The sequence below is a fragment of the Spermophilus citellus genome (assembly GCF_964194105.1).
Source record: "Spermophilus citellus genome assembly, chromosome: 2".
Lineage (NCBI taxonomy): Eukaryota > Metazoa > Chordata > Mammalia > Rodentia > Sciuridae > Spermophilus > Spermophilus citellus.
In genome coordinates, this window is record NC_138183.1 from 195,238,902 (window position 1) to 195,262,235 (window position 23,334).

General features: G+C 38.2%; 1 protein-coding gene across 4 annotated transcripts in view; it reads left to right on the plus strand.

Moving 5' to 3' along the window:
- The window catches only part of CLPB (ClpB family mitochondrial disaggregase), a 141,597-nt gene that overhangs the window by 29,321 nt on the left and 88,942 nt on the right, over window positions 1-23,334 (plus strand). The gene's annotated exons all lie outside the window — the stretch shown is intronic.

The following is a 23,334-nucleotide window of genomic DNA, read 5'->3' on the forward strand; positions in this document are numbered from 1 at the left end:
TATTCTCCATCACTCATTCTCCACCCTAGCCACCAGTCCTCTTCCCTAGCTTTCAGATGTCTCCATCTACAAGGAGTAGCTGGTGATAAAGGAGGAGATATGTTCCCTTCTGGGTATAGTATTTTCAGAGTTGAGACTGAATAGGAAATAACAATACACTTAAGAGTACTGTCAATTAGTGATCAGATAACTAGTAGATGTGCTTTTGGGGACACTTCTCTCTGAATCTAATGAGTTGTTGGTTTAACTGATTGCTCTGTCTTTATCCAGGGGCATTAGCAAATCAGTGATGCTTGTTGAGCAAAGTGAGAGTGTTGGCTTATATTTATTTGCTTTGGTTCCTAGAACTAATAACTAATTTTTAAAGTACTTTGTGCCCTCCTCTTCCTTCCAGTATTCAAGGAGAGCAAAGTTTTATTGAACTGAGCATATTTTTGGGGTGAATCTTTAAATTTTTTTTTGTAGTTGTAGATAGATACAATACCTTTATTTTATTTATTTGTCCTTATGTGGTGCTGAGGATCCAACCCAGAGCCTCAAACATGCTGGGCAAGAGCACTACCACTGAACTACCTCAGCCCCTCTTGGGTTGAATCTATTTATTCATATCACAAAACTTTTGGGGGCCCCTACTATTAAGTACTGTTGTAGGTACTTGAAATAACATCAGTGATAAACAGACAAAATCCTTGCCAACACAGAGCTCATTTGTCTATTCGTCGTGGTTCTTGGGTGGAGTGAGGCATGAGCAGACAATAAACAATAGGTATAATACAGAATTAAACTGTTTAAGACATGAAACTGTTAAGAAGTACTATGGAAAAAAGGAAATGTAGAACATGTGAAAAGGGGAGTATCAGGAGTACATTGGTCAGAGTGTGTAGGCCCATACTATTGTTTTTCCTTGTTAGAATTGTACTGATTCTCCCCAATAAATCCCCAAGTCATTCTGGAATCACATTGGCCAGACCTGAAATGCCACCGGCTTTTGAATTGGGTTTGGATGAAGGGAAGACAGAAGGGTAGCACTCCTTGATTTGAGGCTGAAAGCAGAAAACCTTTACCTCATTTAGAATGTTGGCAGTCCCTGAGTTCAAAGAGAGAGACTCCAAGAGTAGCCCAGTCACCTCACCCTCATGTTCCTGCTTAATGTTTTTAAGTCCTTAAGGATATAAAATACAATATCCTCAAATCTTTAAGATTAACTTTTTACAAACTTTATTTCTTTTTTTTTTTTATTTATTAACTTTTGGTGGACACAACATCTTTATTTTATTTTATGTGGTGCTGAGGATCGAACCCAGCGCCCTGCGCATGTCAGGCGAGCGCGCTACCACTTGAGCCACATCCCCAGCCCCAAAACTTTATTTCTTTATGTATTTGTTATTTTATTTAGTTTTGAATAGTCAATTTTTAAAAACACAGAAACAACTTACAATATATTCCCTTTTATTTCTAAAGAGAGTTTGAAGTGACTTAAATAGAAATAGAAATATACACAAGAGAGTTAAAACTGGATGAAGATCAGAAATTGTATTGGTAAAAGGAAAGATAATTGTATCAGGATTGAACAAGAGGTTTTCTTTTCCAAAAATATGTTCATTGTTTTTGTAAAAACGGTATAGAGAAGAAAGTGACAGTCACCTGAATTCAGTCTTTCTAGACATTGATAATGCATATTATGGATATGCATTATAATTTCATGTAAATGGTACTATGCTGTACTCACTATAAATTAGATAGAGAAACTGAATATTAATCTACATTGAAGTTTCCTGACAAGACAGAAAAGGCTTACAGAGTTTTGGTCAGAACTTTGTTCTGACATCTTTTATATTATCTTATGCATCCAGCAAACATTTTTTAGAACTATCCTGTGTCAGATGCTGATGTGCTTGGCCATGGGGCTTTCAGAGAATAAGCAACCACAGCCTTTACCCTAAGAAGCTTACTTCGACTACTGACATCAAGGACTAGAGTAATGTGGCCATTGTCCTCAGTAACCATTCTGCCAAAGATTTTCCAACAATCTACTAGGACAGCCCTTTTGCCAGCCCCAGTAACAGCTTGGGTGTAGTATTGACTCAAGCAGCAGTCATTGAGGCCTGGCCCCTTTCTCCACAGTGAGCCCTCCATAAGCCTCATGCCACAAGGCACTTGTTTAGGTTGAGTCTGGGTGCCTCATTCTGTGTTGCACTTTGACCTACCCTAGCTAAAGGCTAAGCCACAGGGTCCCAGGATGATCACTGTGACTTAGCATAGCCTTCACTGGCTAGTGCAAATATACCCAGCCTTCAGCTAAATTCAATTAGTCTTTTTTTAAGAAGAGAAAGAAATCCAATTTTACTAAACATGGACAGACGGTGGAAGGCACTTTGATGTTACAACCTCTCAGTGATGCTTTACTTAGTCACAAGTTCATAAGCAAGAAGGCTTAATTACTTGGGAAAACACAGGATTAAAACTGATCACAATGACTGAGTATCCGCTCTCGGGCGACTTGATTCGAACCCAGGCACCCAGTTCGTGTGTGGTGCAAACTTTGATGTATGCTATGACAAGCTGAAAGTCATGATCCCCTTGGGGAAGCTCCTTCAGATGGCATTTGCAGGATGTGTAGGCGGAGAAGCAGGGTCTGCCAGGCCTGTTTGCTCAACTTTGATGTCCAAGCAGCCACAGGCCCCACTATTTGCTCTTTTACTGAGGGATGGATTGGGAGCCTCCTACCTTTCCCAATGGACAATGGCCAGCAATGGAGTGTGACGACTGTTGACCATTCCAGGAATCTGGTGGACCAGAACAGGGCTTTGGGAGGTGCAGAGCCTGGGGGGCCAAAAGCTGTTTGTAGGACAGTCATTTCTCCAGATGTAGCTTTCCTCAAAGCCCTAGTGATGGTTGGGTGCTTGGAGTGGAAATAAAAATAGTCTTATGAGTTTTTTTAGCAGATACCAAATACTGCTGTCCAGTAGCCCTAGGGTATTTATAAATTGGAAGTTTAAGTCTTTCCTATTCCCTTCATCAGATAATATGTGCAGGGAATAGTGGTGTAGAAGAAAAGTAGTATGATTCAGGTCCTTCTCATTTCTAGTACTTCAAAAAAGAAGCTTTCAAAACATACTATATGATTAAGGGATAGTATCTAGAATATATTTTAAAAATTAACAAATCAACAATAAAAAGACAATCCAATTTTTTTAAGAAAGACTGAGCAAAAGATTTGAGCAGACATGTTATCTCCAAAGAAGTAGTAGATGGCAAGTATGCACATGAGATGATATTCAGCATGAGTAGTCATTAGTGAAATGCAAATTAAAATTGCAATGAGATACCACAACATACTTAGTTCAGTAGCTAAAATTTAGAAAAGCTAACCACATCAAGTCCTGACAAGGAGGCAAAACAATTCTCATCCATTCTTGATAGGAACGTATAATGGTATAGCCACATTAAAAAACACTTTGGCAGTTTCTTACATAGATAAAGCATATATTCACCATGTAGTCCAGCAGTACCAACTCTTAGATATTTGCCCAAAAGAAAAAAGACCTGTATGCAAATATTTATTGCAAGTGTCCATCAGCTAGCAAATGGACAAATTGTGGTACATCCATACAATAGAATAATACTCAGCACTAAGAAAAAGCAGCTATTCATAATACAACAACATGGATGAATCTAAAAAGTCTTATACTAAGTTAAAACCAACACAAAAAGCTATCTACTATAAAATCCCATTTATTTGACATTTTCTGGAAAAGGCAGTACTCTAGAGAAAGAAATCAGACTAGTGATTGGGTTTTGGAGTAGAAGGAAAGAATGTAAAGGAACTTTTGGGGTAATGGAAATATTCCAATCAACCCATGCAACACATTTCTTGTGTGGTACAAACTTGGATGTGCTCTGATAAGCTCAAAGTCTTGATAACGGTGGTGGTTTATGATTTTGTATAATTATTAAAATTCATTAAGTTACATATCTTTAAAATATGTAACTGCCATACCTCTCCCAACTTTCATTATTATTACAACCAGTGGCATACTGAGAATTCACGTTTGTGGAATCAAAATTAGTTCATATTATTAACAATCACCTGGAATGTTTTCAATTCTTATTGTTGATGGTATCTCACATTAGTGTACTATGTATTCACGAACAGAATGAAGATTTGTGAATTCACACTATCAGTGACATCATAAAGTGTATCATAACTGATGAATAGTGATAAAGTTTATCTTACAAATTATGTACAGTGTGCATACATAAATTCACAAAGTTTATGATTCTTCATTCCAGCAAAGAGAAAGTCTCGGGTGCAGGACTGCAAATGTGCCTTTCTTACATCGTTCTTGGGCTCCTTACCTTTAGGCTGCCAGCAGGAAAACCCCTATTTTGTGATCTGTGTGTTTCAAGAACCAAGATCCATAAAGAGAATGGTGATGTGGGGACATTCGGGTTTGAGGCTACCTGGGCTTGCAGGTTCCTTTCTCAGGCTCCTGCCTTGGAGAAGGTGGGAACTACAGGCAAAGCATGAAGCTCCAGAACTATTTGAAATTCCCCGTGAGAGTCTCCCTCCCTCCCTCATGCTTCTGCTCCCGGAGTACATTTCATCAGCATCGGAAGGACTGGTTCCCGGCATTGCCTTCCCTGCTTGGCCCGGGTCCCCAAGGAACTGAGCTAATGAGTGGATAACACGCATTTGCCAAGGCCTTCCTGGATGTGGTACCTGGGCTTTGTTAATTTTAAAATGCTGCCATCCTTGGCTGAAGACCATTTAATTCTCTCTCATAGCAGTCCATTTATTTTTAGCATTTGCTGTTTTCCCTCCACTTTACCAAGAGGAGAGGAGCATTAAGCCCTGTCTTTAAGAAACCAGTAACCCAAGCCAGATTGCTGTCGTGCAGGAGAGGTTCTCTGGACCTTTCTTTCTGGGACACAACAGCTCCACAGGTGATCATAAAACCAGAGCTGATGCTGTCCTTGCAGCTAGACCTCTGTTAGCTTCCCTGGGAAGCTCTCCCTTATTGTTGGCTGGCCAGAGGCAAAGCAGGTAGGGCACTCCTGCACCTGTGCTTGAATATGGATTCTTAGGGATCTTAACCACAAGGAGGTCCTACCTTAGGGGTGTAGAGTCCACAGCCTATGCAGCAGAGTGGTGCTTCCTTCTATCCAAGGAGACAGCACTTTATGCTTTCTGATCTCCAGACCATATGCTGATGGTAGCTATCATTGATAGCCTTGTGAGTGTGTCAGGGCCATGTGAGTTCTTCCTGTGGTGGCTATAATCCTGAGGGCAATCCTGAAAGGGGGGAGGTATTATCATCCCTGTCTTATAGATAGGGGAAATGAAGCTCAGAGATGCCCAGAGTTGTCCAGTAAGTGAAAAGGGGGACCCAGGATTTGACTGAACCCTAAACCTTTATTCTCACCACTGGACTACACTATCTCTACAAAGGTTGGGAAGAAGCCCATGGATGGGCCAAAGGATGCTGAGACCAGGAGTCAAATCAGCTCATTCAGGGTTTCTTGATGACCCACTATGTACTGGATGATTTTGAGAAGTCTAAAAACAAACCACTCTTGTTCTCAAAAAGCTAATAGAAAGAGATAAAACAAGTCCTACTTGGATCACAGAATGTGGTAGAATATGGTCAGTGCCACAAAGAAAACCACATAGAGTGCTGTGGGGAGGTCATGCTATATAGAGGTGACACAAAAGGAGTCCCTTTCTAAAGAGTTGGACCTTGAAAGATGGACAGAATTTTATTGATAAAGGTAGAGAGTAGAGGGAATTTCTGGAAGAAGGATGAGTATAAACACAGGCTCACAGGGGTGAGAAAGCAGGGAGAGCTAGTAGGAGGAACCACAGGGTCTGGGGACCAGAGAATGCAAAGGAAAGACTATAACTAACCTTGGCCACAGCCCTGTCTGGCTGTGACAGTCTAGCATATGGAACAGTTGTGGGCTCTAGAGCCAGACTTCCTGGGTTCAAATATAAGCTCTACTACATACTAGTTAGGTACTTTGGAAAGCTCTTTCACTTTTCTCTGGTGGCTTCCTCAGTGGTAAAATGGGGATAATAAGCAGATCTACCTCAAAAGACTATTTTGAGGTTTAAATGTGTAGATACATGTAAAGCATTTAGAGCGGTGCCTGCCATACAGTAAATACTCTTTGAGAGTGTACCACTTTAGTTAATAGTAGCATAGTACTATAGTAGTAGAGCCTTAATTATTATTACTGATACTGCTGCCTAGTGTAGGTCATCCCAGAAAGAGTAAATAGCCTGCAGGTAAGCCTACCTTTGATTAAGTGAGAATGTTACCTGTCTCTCATCAATAACTCGCAGGTGACTCAGAATCAGTAGGGCTTTGTTTCTTCTTCTTTTTCCAATCCTTTTTTTTCCTTTTTTTAAATCTAAGAAGCTGGGCCTAGAACATGGGACCCCTAAGCAGGGTGTCTTGATGTGGGACTGGCTTTTGTCCCAGGTAGCCATCTGCCTGAAGCAAGACTGTGCCCAGTATTTCCCAGCAAGGAAGGGTGGGTGAGGGTGCTGGCCACATGCCCAGAATGCCAACATCATACCCCCAGAAAAGTGTACTGGGTTTGACGTTTCTCCCACCACGGCTGCTATGGCCGATTATCTCTGAGTAACAAAGAATCATTTCTAATCCCATTTGGGATCGTTGTTCATGATAATCCTGTTTTGTAGTAATGATATTCCAATTCCAGCATGCACCCGTTTCTAGTTTGGCAGATGCATGCCTTGACCTCCAGCAACCCAAGATACTGCTCCCTGGAAAGCAGTGCCAGCTCATTTGCCTAAAGTGACAATCTCAGGGTACCTTTCCCCCACTCCAGTGTCATATCTTGTCCTGGGGTTCTGTGTTTAGTGTTTTCTTCATAGAAAGTGTCAGTTGGGGACAGGAAAGCATCCAGTTCTCATCTGGTTCAGCTGTTGGGGGAAGGCTGTTCATTTCTAGGGACTGTGATGCACTCCAGACACGTACGTCTTCTTTTTTGCTTTCTTTCATGTTACTGGGGATAGAACCCAGGGCCTCACACATGCTAGGCAAGTGCTCTACCACTGAGCTGCATCCCCAGCCCTCTTTCAATCTGTTGCCTCTCTTTTCTCTTTGCTAATGGTCATTTCTTTTTAGAGTGAGTTGTTCTTGTTGTTTTGTGGTACTTGGGATTGAGCCCTGGAGTGTTCTACCACCGACCTATCCCCCACCCCTTTTTAAGTTTTATTTTGAGACAGGGTCTCATTTAGTTGCTTGGCTGGCCTGTAAATTCTGATCCTCTTGCCTCAAGCCTCCCAAGTTGCTGGGATTATAGGTATACACCACTGTGCCTGCTCTGTACCTTCTTCTTTTTTTTTTTTTTAATACTGAGAATGTAACTAAGGATGGTTTACCACTGAACAATATCCCCAGTCCTTTTTATTTTTTATTTTGAGACAGGATCTCACTAACTTGCTGAGGGCTGACCTTAAATTTGCAGTCCTCCTGCCTCAGCCTCCCAAGTTGCTGGGATTACAGGCATGAACACTGCACCCAGCTCTGTACCTCTTCTTTAAAAGACATTTTCTTTAAAAGCAGTGGTGCCATAAGCTGCTTGTTTCAATAGAGCTGCCAGGCTGGTGGGACAGGGGTCTGCAGCAGATATGGTGGATGTGCCTGGGTTTCAGCAAAGTATTTGGCTGTCTTTTGCGACATATACATGAATAAAATATGATGTGGGGAATAGAATAGTCAGATTAATAAATGGTGAATGACCTGGTTCATTGTTTATATATGAATGGACAGCAGACTGGAGAGCAGACTCAAGTGGTGAGCCATGGGATTCTGTTCTATTAAGTAGTTATATCACTGATTTCATTGAGGTCATTGATAAGTACCAAGCAAATTGGCAGATTAAATGAAACTTGTAGACATAGTGATATGTTAGATGAAAGAATTGGGGATATAAAAAATTATCTCAATGGGCTAGAGCAATGGTTAAATCTGTGTTGATAAAAATTAACAGGGGGCTAATGGGATAGCTCCGTGAGGAGCACTTGCCTAGCATGTGCAAGACACTAGGTTCAATCCCTAGCATCACCAAAAACAAATAAACAAACAAACAAAAAAGGGAGTAGTCAATAATTAGAACCAAAAACCAACTGTAAAATCCAAGGTGCAATACTTAGCCGTACTAAGAAATTTAAAGCCTAGGAACTAATTTAAAGTTTCGTGAGTCAACAGTACATCATCTAGGTCCCAGAAGAGAATTGATTCAGTAAATACTATTGTCCTATAAAGACACTGTGCGTGAGGAAATCAAGACACAGCCCATGTTTTGGGGAGCACACAGTCTAGTTGATATAACATGGTAGTGAAGAACAGGGGCTCTGGAATGAGACTATACTTGGATATAAACCTCACTCTATCTGAGAGGGTACTTTTATCTTCCTTGTTTTCATTTGAGGTTTTGATCTCTGGGTAAAGAGGTCATTTATCTTTGTAAACTCAAAACATTTTGCTTTCTTCTGTTTTTTTTTTTTTTTTTGTGTGTGTGTGTGTGTGAATGGCAAAAGAATGGAAGCAAATAAAATTTTGCTGATTTTTTTTGAGGGGAAAAAAAACTCACTTTATCTCTTACTAGTTCTCAGTTTCCTAATCTGTAAAAGGGGAATAATAATAACAGCTACATTGCAAAGCTTAAAATGCACATAAAACTGGCTAGTGCATTTAACTTTCTGCATATAGGAAGTACATAATAGGTATCTGAAGCTATTATTAATATTCTTTTTGTTGTTGTTAATTTCACACAGTCTAAGAGATATGTCAGCCTCATCATACTTTGATGGGTTGTTTGCCTAGAGCGATCCTAATCTAGGCCTATGTTGTAGTAAGAAGTCCTAACAACTAGGTTCTGGCCACACATTGTTATAAAAGATTGGAAAATATGGAAGTATATTTAGAGCAAGATTGAGTGTACAAAATTGGGACTGTCCTGGAAAGCCTGTGATGATGGTGATCTTGATTGCTTGGCTCTTTATTTAATATATGACACTTTCCTTGAACCTTGCCCCTAATTACATCACCTTTGTCTGGGTCCACCACTGATTTTAACCCTTGTTCATCTCAGTCATACTCCCTTTTATCCCAGCTAGCTGTGACCTGCTTTGCTTTAACTATCATCTGAAATTTCCACACTGCCTGGTACATAGTTGGGGCTCAGTAACATTGGGGTAGTCAAACAAACTATTGGATGGTCATATAGGGGAGCACCTATATGGCTTAGGGAATTGTGCATCAGGTTTGGACCCAGGCTGTCCTGGATTTAAATCTTGGTTCCTGTACTTACTTAATGTGAACACTGGGTAATTCATGTTATCTTTCTGAACCTCAGTTTACTCATTTGTAAAATGGAACTAATATCTCATTGCAAGTTGTTACAAGGTTCTGAAGAAGTCATTGTACATCTAACATATTGTGGCTGCATTATGGTTATGAATGATTATTGATTTTGAGGTAAGTAAATAAAGATTTTTATCCTCATTTGAGGAAATTGAACCACATTTTGACACAGGGTACCCTAACTGCTACCTAATCCTTAATTCATTTCCTAAGGAAACTGTTCTCCCTGCCCTCTCTTTCCCCAGCTCCTGCTCCCATGCCACCAGGCTTCTAGAGTTAACACATGCCAATGCTTTTAGTCAGGCCACCCAGCTTTCCTGACCAGCCAATAGACCAGGTTACTGAATGAGATACAGCTCATTTGACTTTCTAGCAAAGCTCCTGAACTGTGACCTCTTGGCTTCTTCCCCTCATTGAGGTGTGCACTGGGTTGAGAATAGGTCACTCTTTGTCTTCAGGCCTGTGACACTCATCATAGTGACACTGTGCTTTAGATGTGGGGGTGGGTAAGGGGAGGAGGAGAAGCAGCATCTTCTGAAGCTCAACATTGTGTGGGGGACGACCTGGAGCTGGGATCACTGCCCTCCTTGCTTCACCAACTCCAGCTGCTGGCCAGCCGTCTTTGACACGTGCCTGGCCCATCACCCACCTCAGCTCATACCACAGACTTCCTTGCTCTTCTCTGAACAATGTGAGGACCCCAAGCCCCTGCAGCCACCAAGATCAGAAAGCCTTAACATGGATCGATGTCACTGCCTTCCAGTGCATTGGAACCCCCGCTTGTCCTGAAAGGAAGAGCTCATTGAGGTCAGTGCCAGCCAGCTTTCCAACATGTGCTTCCACTCTAAACTAGTTACAGCCCGATCAACAAATTAATTGGCTGTGGCTCCAAATGGAGTTCCTTGATTCTCAGGAGCTGCCACTTAAGGACCACCCTCCTGTTCCTTTTCTCAGTTTTGTCTGGGAACTTCCTGTAGCCCAGGAGAGGAAGTTGGAGGTTTTACAACTAACTACCTGCCAGCCTAGCTTGGACCTTCAGATGGGAGAAGACTGCGCACCTTCCTTACTCCTCCTCTCATTTTCTATCCAAAAAATAAATAAATAAATAGTGATTTCTTTCACTTATTTTTCATTCATGCACTCATTCAGAAAACATCTATTGAGTGCTTACTATGATCCAGGTGCTAGGAAGGAGCTGAGAAATAAGTTTGAGACACAGCTCTTGCCCTATAGACTGGTAGGGGAAAACTAATACTAGTAAACAGGCAATCATGATACAATACTATGGAGGTGAGTACTGGGTGTCGGGCAGAGAGGAAGGACAGGAACCAGGCTGGGAGTTAGAAGGCTCAGTTGCATTGATGATGTCAGTAAGGCGCTCTGAAGGTAAATGAGCACCAACCAGTTGAAGCAGGGGAGTGACATTTTCAATGGGATTTGGTGTAAACTTCAAGGAGTTCATTGTTTTTATTGGGTCCTTAATTCTTCAGCCCCCAACACCAGATGGGAAGTTTTATAATTGAGAGATTTCCTAGAAAGAATAACTTTCTGGAACAAATGGTCAAGTTCAATTAATGTATAAATGGAAGGGCATTGGGAATCCTTTATTTATTGATTCACTGATGGATTGATTCACTGATTTTAAGATGTGGTCTTACTGTGTTGCCCAGGCTGGCTTCAAGCTCCTGCCTCAGCTTCCTGAAAATCTGGGACTATAAGTATGCACCACTGTACCCCGCCATACTGTTTGTGTGGTCCTGGGGATTGAGCCCAGGTCTTTGCTTGTGCTACATTTCCAGACTTTAAAAAAAAAAAATCAAGGGCTAGGGATGTGGCTCAAGCGGTAACGCACCTGCCTGGCATGCGCAGGGTGCTGGGTTCGATCCTCAGCATCACTTAAAAAAAAAAAAAGATGTTGTGTCCACCGAAAACTAAAAAATAAAAAAAAAATTTAAAAAAAGTTCTCTCTCTCAATTTAGGGCTGGGGATTTGGCTCAAGCGGTAGCGCGCTCCCCTGGCGTGCGTGCGGCCCGGGTTCAATCCTCAGCACCACATACAAACAAAGATGTTGTGTCTACCGAAAACTAGAAAATAAATATTAAAAATTCTCTCTCTCTCTCTCTCACTCTCTAAAACTCTCTCTTTAAAAAAAAAATCATCTAAGCCTGTTGCTGCACATATATCCAGCCTGTTGCTTCTTACTGCTGCATTGTTTCATAGTGTGTTGCTTCCACATTTAATTTATCCATTCCCCCAGTGATAGACACTTGATTGCCTGCAACTCCCCACTGCTGCAAAGTCTGTGATGAAGTCTCTGTGTTACCTTTTATGGACCTGCGTAAGAATTTCTCTGGGAAATAAATACTCAGGAGCAGAAGTGCTGTGTCACAGGGTAAGGTGCTTTAGTTGGTGAAGTGCTCCACGATTGGCTTTCAGAATGGCTGTACCAGTCTGTATACCCTGATATTGCATGAAGAGTTTCAGATCCCTACTTGGCACTTTTCAGCTTTCTAACTTTTGTCAATATGTTGAATTTAAAGTAATGTCTTGTTGTTTTGATTTACATTTCTCTAATAACAAATGAGTTTGAGTATCTCATCATGGGCTTATAATCCATTTTTGGTTTCCTTCTCTGGAAATTGACTGTTCATGTCCTTGCCTCCCTTTTTGATTGGGCTTCCCAATCTTAGCATTTCTGTTAAAATGTGAGTTGAAGCAAAGTGCTACTGTCTGTTAGTTACCTGAGAACTGATAGAGAAGTAAGGGGCAATATAGCACACCTCTTGAGCTATGGATACTCTCTGCTTCCCCAAATTAGTAAGGGAAATAGGGCAAGTGGGGATTAGCCTTTGAAGTTGGTAGTGGCATTTTTTAGGCATATCTTCACTGGAGGCCACATCCTGAGCTGGCTCAAGAGAACTGCCAATCTTCCTAAGCCTTTGCACAGTGAGTACCTATGGAGTAGTTCTGAGTGGAGATGTTTTCTGTTATGGAAAAACATAATTGAGTGGAATAGTGTACTCTGCCTCCTTTAATCCAGCTGTTAAGAACCACAAAAACCTAGTTCTATACCACAGCCCATTTGGTACTAGCTACTCAAATTTAAGGCAGTAAACCTAAATCTAATTCCGCAATGTGTCAGCCAGTGTGCCATCACCAGAACAAGGGAGAGTTTCATTTGTCCTTTAGTGAATCACTCTGATAGCAGTGCCTGCCTACCTTTGTGCCTTGGCTTCTATTCTTATTGTTGATCCTGTGCTCCACATGTCAGCCAGGTGGGTTCTCTCACCACCTCCCCATGTCCATCACTTTTCCCATATATGTTTCTTTCTGCTTTAGCAGAAAGCAAAAGAAGCAGAAACTACTTCAATTCTGATGTCTCCTCACTGCTCATTTGCTCCTGGAGGCTGCTTTTGCTTTGCCTTAACTTCTCATACCAAGTGTATTCCTTGATTTCTGGCTGTTTCTTTAGTTTATAATCTACTGTTTTACCCCATTGATCTGGCTTTTTACTCTGTCTTACAGACACCTCCGCTGGCTGGTGCCTGGCTCCTGGTTCTGTTTGACTGAATTTCTTTGTAATTCCTAGTCCAGGCCTACTACTAACCCTGTTTTTAGCCATCTTCCTGTATTTTCTCTAACCTTGCTAGCTTCTTACTATTTTTCTGTCCTGAGGTAGCCCCTAGTTCTGGTGAGCATCTTTCAGTCATCAAAGCTAGTTGTGAACCATACTCATGTAGTGCTCTAGTGTCTCCAAGAAGGCCCTGATCTTTTTGGATTAGATGCTTTGTATGTGATGGCTGTTGGAGAAAAAAACCTGTAAGTCATCTGACAAGGTGTTTAGTGCCATGGTTGGCAATGGAGTAGCCATGATTCCTTTAGTCCTATCTGTATCCCATGATGGGCTGCTGCCTTTTGAGTTTTATTAAAAGTGAAAGGAATCTTCTCTAAGGTTACAGAATGAGTCACTATCTGGGATTGCTAACCCTCTTTAGCCTCCAAGTTTGTGAAGTGAATTGCCCATTTCCTTTGATTGGGTTAGCAGCCCCAGGGCCGATCCTAGTCACTCTCCTCTCCCCATCCTGCCAGACCACTGTCTGCCCTCCAGGGCCGAGGGCAGCATACGTGGTTGCTTGGACACATCTCGCAGCCTGCAAATTGGACAGATGGAATCAATACTCACGAACCTGGAGAAGCACAGGTAGCACAGTTAGTGACACTGTCTGCCTGGAGGGACAGCCTGCCATGGAAAAGGGGTGTGATTGAATAGTGATTGGACACAGCAGCTGAGGATTAACCAAATTATGTCCCTTTGAGTTTAGATCGACAAACTCTTCTCACTTGGATTTTACATATCAACTTGTGCAGAATATAGAAGAGCTATCCTATTTAACAAGGGCTGTGCCAACATACATCCTGGAAATAGCCAGGTGTAGAGATCTGATCCCACCCATGGCACAGATTCGTATTGTTGTTGCTGTGATTATATAGACAAAGGAAAGACAGCATGTGTGTGTGTGTGTGTGTGTGTGTGTGTGTGTGTGTGTGTATACACATAAGGGGGGGAGAGAACACTTTTTTTTAATGTAACAGGCATGATGAGCTTTACATAATTCTTTCACAACCTGCTAGGGTAGCATCATTATCTCTATTTTTCTAGTAAAGAAACTGAGGCTCAGAGGTCTAGTAATTTGTCCAAGATCATGTCATCAGTGAATAATAGAGGTTTGATTTGACTCCATGTCTCTCTGTGCTTGTTATAAAATATCTTTCCAATTTAAGTGTCTTAGTTCATACTTCCTTTGGCTTCCTGAAGCCCAGCCATAGGCTCAAGTACATAGTGATAATAATTAAAGTTTGTTGAGAACAGCAATTATATGTCAGGCACTGTTGTAAGCACTCTTTAGGCATTAATATAGCCATATGATAATTCATGTCTTATTCCTGATTATTACTATGAGGTTGTAAAATGATGATTATCTGATTTCATCGTTCCTTCTACAATTATTAGTTGTCATTCTGTGGGAAGGAAGAGATTTCCCTTTTCCCCATTTATTTAATAATTTATTTTCAGTGTAGATTCATAGAAAGTTATTTTACTTGATGTGTTTTAATTATAATTACGTAAATTAAACATGTGCAATCATAATGGGCTACAATCCATTACTGTCACTCATTTTAATGTTCAAATTGTCCCAGCTTTTACAGCTAGTATTTTTAACCTCTGAGCCACACATGGCTTTTAACCTTCTAGGAAACAGAAGATTAATGCCAGTCATACTCCAAACTGTATATAAACTAAGAGTAATGAGCGCCAAGTGAAAACTTGGCATTGTACTTTAAACATAGATTTTAACTGTTTAGAGACCCTTCTCACTTTTTATTGAGCTCTTAATCTATATTCTTGATAAATTATCTGTGAAAGTAATTTTTAAATCCTTTAAGGTAATGTAATAAACACAAGAGACTTACCTAAGTATGTTAGATCAGATGCAGAATAACCACAGTAATTTAGTAACATTTAGCAGAACTCTTAAATATGCTTACACTTTTAACCTAGAACTTTTATCTCATAGTAATTTATCCAAAGGAAATAATCCAAGATATTGTGTCATTGGAATATTAAAAACAATGTTTTACAATATGGGATTGGTTAAATAAAGGATGATCTTATAGTGGAATACTATATAGCCATGTAAAACAGTGTTGTTGACTTTAATACATGGAGGGTTGTGTTCAGAGAGAAAGTTTATACATGATCCCATTTTTGTAAATAAATATTCATTGAAAAATTAGAAGGAGGGCTGGGGATGTGGCTCAAGCGGTAGCGCGCTCGCCTGGCATGCGTGCGGCCCAGGTTCGATCCTCAGCACCACATACCAACAAAGATGTTGTGTCTGCCAAGAACTAAAAAAATAAATAAATATTAAAAAAAAATCTCTCTCTCTCTCTCTCTCTCTCCCCTCTCTCACTCTCTCTTTAAAAAAAAAAATTAGAAGGATGTTATGTAGTCTAAAACACTTTCTTTGGGTTTTCAATATTTTATGGTTTATTATAGTGTACATGAACTCTTTTTTTATTTGAGGGGGGGGGGGGAAAGAAAGTATTAGCAGGAACATTACATAATACAAGAAAAAAGAAGGGAAGCTACATACATGGAACACTTCTTAGGCCAAGTGCTATAACCCTGTGGAGTCTCTGCCTTTGGTTTTACTTCTTACAGTCCATTCTCAGAAAGCCACTGGAGTGATTTTTTTTTTTTTCTAATTGCAAAGATTTGGGAAGAAATACACCAAACTATAAATAGTAGTTACTCTTGGAATTTAGATTAAGGAGATGGATAAAAGGGGAGACCTTCAATTTTTAATTTTGATCTTTTAATATGGTCTGAATTTTTAAAAATATACACTTTTTTTTTGTAATGAGGAAGAAAACATATATGATCTTGTCACTTCTGCCTTCATCTCCCACTGTTATTCTTATCCTCTCAACTCGAGTTCCTTCCTTCTTCAGTAAAGCATTGTGATCTTTTGCCTCCAGGATGTATTGTGTCCTTCCACTTTACTCCCTTCCTATTCTGGCTAGCTGCTTCAAGTCTTAAAGATCTCTTCCTCTGAGAGGCTTTCCTTCCATTTGTTTCTTTCTTTATTTTTATTTTATTTTATTTTATTTTATTTTATTTTATTTTTTGCTAGGGGGTGGCAGATGTAGTGAGGGAATAAAAAGGTCTCATAATGTAGTCCAGGCTACCCTGGAAGTCTTGGGCTCTGGGCTCAAGTGATCCTCCAGCCTCAGCCTCCTGAGTATCTGGGACTGAAGGCACCTGGCTACTCATTTTTTTTTAATTGACCAAAATTATTTATTATGCACAACATGTTCTAAAATATGTTTATATTGTAGAATGGTTAAATTGAGCTAATTAATGTGTATTAATGTACCTACTTGCCATTTTGTGTGTGTGTGTGTGTGGTGGGAACATTAATGATTTACTCAGCAGTTTTCAAGGGTTAATACATTGTTATTATCTCACCATTTTGTATGTTTTATATCATAAGATCTCTTGAACTTATTTCAACTATCTGAATGAAATTTTGTATCCTTTGACCAACATCTCTCAAACCTCCCTCCCCTAGCCCCAGCTTCTGGGAACCACCATTCTGTACTGCTTCTATAGGTTTTTTTTTTTTTTTTTTTTTTTTTTTTTTTTTTTTTTTTTTTTCATGTATAAGATCACTGTGCCTGGCTTGTTTTCACTTGACATTAAGTCCTCCAGATTCACCCTGTCACAAATGACAGGATTTTCTTATTAAAGGCCAATGGCAATACATATACACCACATTTTCTTTATCCATTCATTTGCTGATGGACTCTTAGGTTGATTCTATATCTTGGCTCTTGTGAATATAGGAGTACAGGTATCTTCTCAACATACTGATTTCATTTCCCTTGGGTATATACCCAGTAATAGGACTGCTAACTCGTGGTTGTTCTGTTTCTAGTTTTTGAGGAATCTCCATGTTTTCCATAAATGACTATTCATTTACATTCCCACCAGCAGGGTTCACAGGTTCCCTTTATCAATATCCTTGCCAACATTTTTCTTTTATCTTTTTGATAATAGTCGTTATAACATGGGTGAGGTAATATCTCAGTAAATTTTAATTTGCTTTTTCTTGAAGATTAGTAGTGTTGAACATTTTTTTCATATGCCTGTTGATCATTCGTTTGTTTTCTTTGGAGAAAAATCTATTCTGGTCTTTTGCCCATTTTTAATTGGGTTATATCTTGCTATTGAGTTGAGTTCTGTATATGTTTTAGATATTAGATTTTTTTAATCAGATGTATGGTTTAAAAATGTTTTCACCCATTCTATAGGTTGTCCATTTACTCTGTCAGTTGTTTTCTTTGCTGTGCAATAGCTTTTTAGTTTGATGTAATTCAATTTTTCTATTTTTGGTTTTGTTGCCTGTGTTTCTGAGGTCATATAAAAAAATCATTTCCCAGACCAATGTCACGGAGCTTGTCCTCTGTGTTTTCCTTTAGTGGTTTCATAGTTTCAAGTCTTATCAAATTATTAGGTTTTGCTTAATCCATTTTTTAAAAAAAATATTTTTAGTTGTAAATGGATATTTTATTTTATTTTATTTATTTATTTATAAGCAGTGCTGAGGATTGAACCCAATGCTAGGCAAGTGCTCTACCACTGAGCCACAACTCCAGTCCCTTGCTTAATCCATTTTAAGTTGATGTTTTTATATGTTTTCGGACAAGAATATCTTTTCATTCTGTTTGTGGATACCCTGTTTTTCCAACACTATTTATTGAAGAGATTGTCCTTTCCCCATTGTGTGTTCTTGGCACCTTTGTTGAAAGTCAATTGACCATAAATGTGTGGATTTATTTCTAGGCTCTTTATCTACTCCATTAGTCTCTGTGTCTGTTTTTGTGCCAGTACCATTCTGTTTTTTTCACTATAGCTTTGTAATCTATTTTGAGGTCAGATAATGTGATACCTCCAGCTTTGTTCTTTTTGCTCAAGATTGCTTTGACTATTCAGGGTATTTTGTGGTTCTACACAAATTTTAGGACTATTTTTTTCTATCTCTGTGAAAAATGTCATTCAAATTTTGATAGGGATTACATTGAATCTGTAGTTCACTGAATAGTATGGATATTTTAAACATATTAATTTTTCCAATCCGTGAGTACCATATATCTTTCCTTTTATTTGTGTCTTCCATTTCTTCCATCATTGTTTTATAGGTTTCAATATATGTCTTTCACTTCCTTAAATTTATTCCTAAGTATTTTATTTTTTATACCTATTATAAATGGTATCATTTCCTTGATTTCTTTTTCATATGGGTGTTAGTGTATAGAAATTTTACTGATTATATATTGATTATATATCTTGCAACTTTACTGAATTCATTTATTAGTTCTAACAATTTTTTCCCCTGAGGAATCTTTAGGGTTTTCCAAATATACAATCATGCAATCTTCAAACAGTCAATTTAAATTCTTTCCAATTTGAGTGCCTTTTACTTCTTTCTCTTTCCTGATTGGTGTAGCTAGGGCTTTCTGTACTGTGTTGAATGGAATGGTGAGAATAAGCATCCTTGTCTTGTTGCTGATCTTAAAGGAAAAACTTTCTCAGTGTTTGACTATGATGCTAGCTGTGGGTTTGTCATACCTGGCTTTTATTGTGTTTAGGTACATTCCTTCTGTTCCTATTTTGCTAGAGCTTTTATCATGAAAGAATGTTGAATTTTTCAAATGCCTTTTGTTTACCTATTTAGATGAGTATATAAGTATTGTCTTTCATTCTGTCAGTGCGATATATTACCTATATAGATTTGTGCATGTTGAGCGCTCCTTGTATTCCTGGGATAATCCCACTTGGTCATATAAACAATCCTTTTAATGTGCTGTTGAATTTAATTGTTATTTTATGAAGAATTTTTATTTCTATGTTTATCAGGGATATTGGCCTGTAATTTTCTTATGTAAGTAACCTTCTCTGGCTTTGGTGTCAGAGTAATGTAGGTCACATAAAATGAGTTTGGAAATATTCCCTCTTGTTCAGATCTTGGAAGAGTTTAGAAAGTATTGGTATTAGTTCTTCTTAAATATTTGGTAGAATTTGGCAGTGAAGCTATCAGGTTCTGGGCTTTTCTTCAGTGGGAAACTTCGTATTACTGATTCAGTGATCTTGTTTTTAGTCAGTTCCAATTTTCTATTTCTTTATGATTAAGTCTTCATAGGTAGAATATGCCTAAGATTTATATGTTTCTCTTAGGTTATCCAGTTTGTTGGTGTATAATTATCCATAGTCATCTCTTAGGATCCTTTGTGTTTCTGTGGCATCAGTTATAATGTCTCCTCTTTTATTTCTGGTTTTATTTATATGAGTGTTCTCCCTTTTTTCTTAGATTATCAATTTTACTTGTCTTTTCCAATTTGTTTTAGTCAGCTTTTTTGCTGTTGTGACTAAAAGATTTGACCAGAACAACCATAGAGGAGGAAGTTTATTTGAGGGCTCACAGTTTCAAGGTATTGCTCTATAGAAGGCTGGCTTCATTCCTCAGGGCTGGAGATGAGGCTGAACATCGTGGAGGAAGAGGGTAGCAAAGGGAAGCAGCTCACACCATGGTGATCAAGAAGGAGAGACTCCTATCCCTGGATACAAATATATATACCAAAGCTACACCCTAATTCCCACCTGCTCCTCCATACCCTACCACTTCAGTTACCACTCAGTTAATCCCTATCAGGGGATTAAATCACTGATTGGCTAAAACTCTTAGAACCCAATCATTTCTGCTCTGAACCTTCTTGCATTGTCTCACACATGAGCTTCTGGGAGACATCTCACATCCAAACCATAACACAACTCTTCATTTCATTGACCTTTCTGTCACTTTTCCAGTCTCTATTTCATTTACTTCCCCTCCTCCCAGTCTTTATTATTTCCTTTCTTCTAACTTTGGGCTTAATTTGTTGTTTTTGTAGATCCTTGAGGTATGATGTTAGTTTGTTTATTTGAAATCTTTCTCTTCTTTCAATGAGCACATTTATTACTTATTAGCTTCACTCTTGGAACTGCTTTGGCTGCATCTCATCTATTCTCATTTGTCTCAAGATAGTTTCTAATTTCCCTTTTAATTTTTTTATTGAACTATTGTTTATTCTGGAGCATATTGTTTGATTCATCTTGTATTCATGAATTTTCTGAAATTTTCTCCTGTTACTGATTTCTAGGCTTATACCATTATGGTCCAAAAAGATACTTTTTTTTCTTTTGAATTTTATAGATTTTTTAAATTAATTTTTTAAAATTTATATATGAAATTATATATAAATATATATATATTTATATATAATTTCATATATAAATTTCATATATTTATATATATATAATGGAAGGCATTATAATTCATATTATATGTATAGAGCACAATTTTTCATATCTCTGGTTGTATGCAAAGTATGTTCACACCAATTCATGTCTTCATACCTGTACATTGGATAATGATGATCATCATATTCCACCATCATTAATAACCCATGCCCCCTTCCTCTGCCCTATATGGAGTTCATCTATTCTTCCCATGTTCCCTCTCCCTATCCCACTATGAATCAGCCTCCTTATATCAAAGAAAACCTTCAGCATTTGGTTTTTTGGGATTGCTAACTTCACTTAACATTATCTTCTCTAACTCCATCCATTTACCTGCAAGTGCCATGATTTTATTCTCTTTTATTGCTGAGTAATATTCCATTGTGTATATATGCCACATTTTTTTAATCCATTCATCTATTGAAGGGTATCTAGTTTGGTTCCATAATTCAGCTATTGTGAATTGTGCTGCTATAAACATTGATGTGGCTGTGTCCCTGTAGTATGCTGTTTAAAAAGTATGCCCTAATCTCCATCATGTTGGATTAGGCCCCAGCTTCCTTAATAAGACTCCTATAGTGCAAGAATTAAAATCAAGAATCAATAAATTGGATAGATTCAAACTAAAAAGTTTCTTTTCAACAAAAGAAACAATCTCTGAGGTAAATATAGAGCCTACATCTTGGGAGCAAATTTTTACCCCTCACACATCAGATAGAGCACTAATCTCTAGGGTATGTAAAGAACTCAAAAAGCTAAACACCAAAAAAACAAATAACCCAACCAATAAATGGGCCATGGACATGAACAGACATTTCTCAGAAGATGATATGTAATCAGTCAACAAATATATGAAAAAATGTTCACTATCACTAGCACTTAGAGAAATGCAAATCAAAACTACTTTAAGATTTCATCTCACTCTTGTCAGAACAGCCGCTATTAAGAATACAAACAACAATAAGTATTGTCGAGGATGTGGGAAAAAAAGGTACAGTCATACACTGCTGGTAGGACTGCAAATTGATGCAGCCAATATGGAAAGCAGTATGGAGATTCCTTCGAAGATTGGGAATAGAACCACCATTTGGCCCAACTATCCCTCTCCTTGGTCTGTATCCACAAAGATACTTGGTTTGATTTAAGCCTAGAGAATGGTCTGTGTGCACTTTTAGAACAGTGTGTATCCTGTTACTATTAGATGGAATGTTCTGTGTAATTTATTAGGTCTATTTGGTATAAAGTATAGTTTAAATTCAGTGGTTTTTTATTGATTATCTCAATGATGATCTATCAGTGGCTAAAAGTGAGGTATTTTAAGTCCCCTCCTATTATTATATTATAGTTTCTCTCTCCCTTTAGGTCTGTTAATAGTTGTTTTATTACATAGGTGCTTTGATGTTGGGTACATATGTATTTATAATGGTTAAATCTTTTGATTAACTGACCCCTTTATCACTATATAATAACTTTCTTTACCTCTTTTTACAGATTTCAGCTTAAAATGCATTTTATCTGTTATAAACATAACTGTTCCTGCTATCTTCTGATTTCTGTTCACATGAACTATCTTTTTACATCCCTCACACCTTCACTCTGTATTTTCCTCAGGTGAAGTAAGTCTCTTGTAGACGTCATATGCTTAGGTTTTGTTTTTTAATCTATTTAGTCACTCTTTGTCTATCGAATTTGATCTATCTACGTTCAAGATAATTCTTGATAGGTAAAGACTTACCTGCCACTTGGTTTTCTTTTCTTCCCCCCGCCCCCCGTTGTTTTGTAGATCTTTGTGCCTTTCTTCGTCTCTTGCTGTATTCTTTGTGATTGTGTGATTTTCTTTAATATTTTCTATCTTTTGTGTATCTACTATAGGTTTTTGTTTTGTGGTTACCATTAGGCTTTTCATAACAGGCTGTTTTAAGCTGATTACAACTTAACTTTGATCATATACAAAAACCCTGAGCTTTTATCCCACACACCCCCGAATACATTTTGGTTTTGATGTCGCAATTGACATCTTTTTATATTGTGTATCCCTTAGATTTATAATTGTTTTTTTAATAGTTTGTCTTTTAACTTTCATACTAAAGATATCAGTAATTTGAACATCACCATTGCAGTATTATTTTGAATTTGTATACTTATTTTTACCAATGAGTTTTATACCTCATATGTTTTTGTGTTACTTATTAGCATTTTTCTTTTTCAATTTGAATTCAGTTCAATTTGAATAAGAATTTAGCATTTCTTATAAGACAGGTCACCATTTAGTATGGTGATGACATACTAAATCAGCTTTTGTTTGTCTGAAAAAATCTTTATCTCACCTTCATATCTTAAGGACAGCTTTGCTGAGTATGGTATTTTTCATTGACATTTTTTTCTTTGAAGGAAGTTTCATGGCCTTCATGTTTTTCTTTTTTCTTTTACTTTTACTTCACCACTGTTCTTGTGACCTGCAAGGATTTGGCCAAAAACTCTGCTGTTAGCCTTATTGTATACTGCCTCTTCTCTTACTGCTTTCAAGATCCTGTCTTTGCCTTTTTTAATTCTTAATTTCAGTGTTAGGATTGACCCAGGGCTTCGCACTTAGTAGGCAAGTGCTCTTCCACTGAGCTACATCCCTAGCTCTGTTATTTCTTTAAATGGGCTTTCTACCCACTTTGTCTATTTTTTCTCCTTCTTGAACTATTATAATTTGGCTCTTTTGATGCCTTCCCATAAATTCTGTAAACTTTCTTCATCCTTTCTTTTTTCTCTTTTTTAAGCTAATAGATTATTTCTTATGCTTGATCCATTTTGTTGCTGGTGCCCTGTGTTGCATTTTCCATTTCATTCTATTCATTGTATTTTTCAGCTCCAGATTTGGCTATTTAAAATTTCATTGTAAGTGACATTTTTTATTTTGATCATTTTCTATTTCACTGGTTTGCTTCTCTGAACAAAATTAACAAACTTAGAAGAGAAAATACATTCTACCTTCTTGATTTTTGTTGAGGTTCCTAAAATATTTATTTTAAATTCTTTGCCAGG